We start from the raw sequence: 4272 nt of genomic DNA, 5'->3' as shown, positions 1-4272 counted from the left end.
ATAATAAGGGCCAGGGAGCTAGCTCAGTGCTCTAAGCACCTGCCTGGCAAGCACAAAGACCTGGGTTATATTCCTCAATACCACATGCCATGCCAGGCCATGTGCTGTACTGGCCCCTGAAACTGGGTGTGGTGGTGCATACTTGTAATCCCAGCACTGGGGAGGCTGAGACAGGAGGATCACTATAATTCCAAGTTTTGCAGTGAGTCCCTGTACCAAATAAATAAATAATTTATTATAAAAGAATCTACAATAATAAAAACCACAACAACCAGAGGAAGTTTTAAGTGGACAAAAAAGATTTAAATGTCAAAACTGACATCGTGGAAGTACTAGAATTTATGAAAATATGGTTGTATGATTTCAAGTAGGAAAGTCTGACTATAACAAAGACCCAAAAGTTATAAAAGAATAATAATTTTGGTTACAAAAAATCAAAGGTTCTATATGACAAAATCCCATGTGAATTGAAAGCAACAAAATAGAAAAAATTGTTTGCAACTCATGTCACAGCAAAAGGTTACGTTCCCTTGTATGATGCAACAGAAAAAAGGAAACTAAGATGTGACCAAGGGCCGGCCAAATAGCTCAGTGGGTTAAAGGGCCTACAAGTAGGTGCAGGGACTGGCTGCCCTATACCTGGCCTGCCATGCAGGCCTCGCCCCTGGGGAACTCTGAGACAGCAATTGAGACTTGGGTATGGTAGTGCACACCTATAATCCCAGCACTTGGGAGGCTGTAAATCAGAGAATCACTATGAGTCCGATCTAGTAGTAAGATCCGGAATACCCTGCAGACCCTTCCTTAAAATACAGAAAAAAATGACAATAATAAGATGTGACCAGTTCAATAGAAAGGAAATATAAATGTTTCTTAAAACATCAGAATGTGAAGCAAATTCCATTTATAATAGATGTAATATAAATTATGCTGAGATATCACTTATAGTAAATATAGTGAATTACTATAAATAGAAAAAAGGCAAGGGAGATATAAGATATGTAAAAATGAATCTGTATATTCGCCCAAGAAAATAAAACTTTTTCTTCTAGGGAAGTTGGGTGAATAAGAGGACAGGAAAGGAAGCTTGAGTGCTTTTCTTTTGTACCTTTAGAATTTGGAATCATATGAAGGATTTTGAAACATGAAAAGATAAGAAAGCTTAATCTGGAAAGTGATTTTTCTTTCTCTTTTCATTAGTCTACCTTGCTCAGCTGTGGCTAGTTTCTGTGATAGCCTCCCCATGGCTTTCCTGGCCACCCTTGAAGAGGAGTTGGTTTGAGCTCTTTCAGAGATGATGCCCAGAGCTGGTTTTGTAGCTCATGAAATAAAAGTCATCCTCAGAACACTGCCAAATGATTTCAGAACACATTTTAATGTGACGTTTCTGACAGAACAGCTGTGGCTTCATTTAGCAGAATATTTGAACATTTTAGTCTAAATACAGCAATTGGGTTCCTGGAACAAAAGGTGGTGAAAAAAATGGAAGTGTAAAAAAATTGTAGAAAGAGATTAATTTTCTATGTAGTACGTGTTAAATCTCAGAATTTGGAATTTTACTTGTACTTTATTTTTCTGATTGGATTTAACGTTACAAGTAATATTTATTCCAACTCACATAATTAAATGTTTTGAGATTTACCTAATTTTTATCATTTTAAATCTGATTATTCTCTTAATAGCTTTGGTTGGAGTACTGTGCAATGTCAGCATTAGAAGGAACCTGAAAGTTCATTTAATGGTGTTCAGCATAAAATATCTAGGGATCCACAGAACATCAGTTGGCCTCCTTTGCTCTCTGTTTGAACTTATGATCCATTTCTGGAAGGATTCAATACAACAATTCATTTCAGACCTTGAAAAGACACATGGATTCATGGTAGTTTCTACTGACCTGTGTTAAGCCCTCAGAGCTTATAAAAGGAACTAGAGGATACTCCAGGCAGAATCACAGAGATCAGCTTGGCCTGCGGAGTCTTGGGAAATAATAGGAGAGAACACCATGTTTTTTAAGATCAAACAATACAAACTTAATTTCTTTTGATTTTTTTCATTAGTGCCTATGTACAGTACATAATAATTTCATACATCGTGAGGACTTGGCACATGTATATAACACATTTTATTGCTTCTTATGTCCCCTTCCACTTTCCCCTCCCACTCCCTCAAACTGACAAAAATTGGGATGAGTTATACATGCTAAGCCTCCATCCCCATTGCATAATTATGTTATAGCTCAGCCTTTTCCAATTTTAAAAACAAATAAAAAATACCCACACCTTAATATCTATTTTTATTTCCTAGTCAAACCTCTTGAATAAACATAATTATCCCCTGCCTTTGATAAACAACAAGGAACCCAGCTAGGAAGTAGAATTAAAGCCACAAGTAGAGTACATCTTTGTGCTCAGTGTCAGACCCTTCTAATGACTTTTCTTGGAAGTTAGGACCTTATGCTTGCCAGGCAGGTGCTTATGCCACTGAGCTATAGCCCTAGCCTTTTAACACTTTTTTTAATGGATCCAGACTTTGCTGACATTTTTTTAAAAAATATGTATTTGGTACAGGGTCTTGCTATGCACCTCAGACTCATAGTGATCCTCCTGTCTCAGCCTCCCCAACACTAGGTTTACAAGCATGCACCACCATGCCTGGTATCAGTGGTCAGCACAGCTCGCCTAGGGTTCAGGAGCCAGCACAGTGTGTGGTACTGGGTCCTCGTATTTGCTAGGCCGGAGCTAAGACCACTGAGCTATCTCCCTGGCCTTTTGCTGATGTTTTGACATACATCAAACATGTCCATGTCAACTACAGATCCTGCTTTTTCTTATTGTATATTTCTTATTTATTTTTTACTTAAGAGATGAAAAAAAGCAAAAACAAATAAGAACAAAGACAAAAAACAAATCCCCATAAAACAATAAAAATATTCCAGAACTTCAAAACAAAAAGAGGAAACTAAAAATGGATTCTTCTTTTATTAAGTTTCCATATTATAACTGTTTGAAGAAATTATATCTACAAATTAGATCAAGTTGAAGCACTTGATATAAGCACTTATATAAGCACTTTAATGCGAAAGTATACTATAGCAAAACAGACCTATCTACACACAGACTAGAATGTGTGAGACTTTAGAAGCTCTAAAGCCCCAATGGTAGAAGCATACCATCTGCTCACAACTTGAGTAGCTGTTGATCTGACTCTACTCTGGATAGATATTTACTGATACCCCTAGTTTAAGCCTTTACTTGACTCTCTGAAGCATTACTGATAGGACAAGCCACTGCTAGTGTTAATGGAAATTTCAGTACCGCCATTTAGTTTGTTTTCATGTAGGATATTCCTAAGAGGAAGCTATTTTGAAGAAAATACAGCTTTCCACAGACCTAGCAATGTCAGAAGTTGTTGATTTCAGCCTTTTACAGCTCAGCATATTAATACGGCATTACTTTTTATACCTCATGTTTATGCTTTTTTGCTGGATGGTTAAGACCAACGTAAAGCAAGACCTATAAAACAAAAAATGCAACTTTCATATCTGACAAGGTCAATCAAATCCCCTCAGGAATTACCCTGAAACCATGTAGAGCAGTTTGTAGATCTTTTGTCAGTGTCAGCCATGTGGATGAGTCACGGCCATTGCTTGACCAATTTGCTCTCTGTGAAAGCGTGAGAAAATGTTTTCTCACTAGTGACTCTTGCTTAGACACACTCTACATCCTTGATCACTTTCTTCTATGGCCCCATAATCTCTTTGATCAGAAAATTTGGGATACAACTGAGCTCCAGGATCTTATAGTACAGATTCTCTAATGTCCTGAGTCCTCACAGACCTTGAAGGACTAGGGCCAAAATGTTGGCTATCCCTGTAGTCCTTCTTTTTCTCTAATTTTTGGTCTGCAAACTTAAGTTGTTAACTCTCCAGAAGAGAAGCTTAATGATATTATTACCCTATAACATAGGCAATGAAGTTGAACATAACTATCTGTCTGTTGGTAACCCACTACTATTACGGACTACTGGACTATATTGTATTATTTTGCTGAATTCACACAGCTACAATATTTGTTTTTTTTTTTTGTTTTTTAAAAATCAATTTTATTGAGAAAGAAATAGCAATGAGACAGTTACAAAACAAGCTAGTACGATAGTTACAATATTAATACATTGCATATTGTTGTCTTCGTAGTAGTTATTCATGGTACAAGATGTAGACATGATATCTTTTTTTTTCAACAAATAATACACTGCATATATTCTTCTTAGTGG

This window comes from Octodon degus, unplaced genomic scaffold (genome assembly GCF_000260255.1).
Source record: "Octodon degus isolate 3935 unplaced genomic scaffold, OctDeg1.0 scaffold00045, whole genome shotgun sequence".
Lineage (NCBI taxonomy): Eukaryota > Metazoa > Chordata > Mammalia > Rodentia > Octodontidae > Octodon > Octodon degus.
This window is presented reverse-complemented; position numbering follows the sequence as displayed.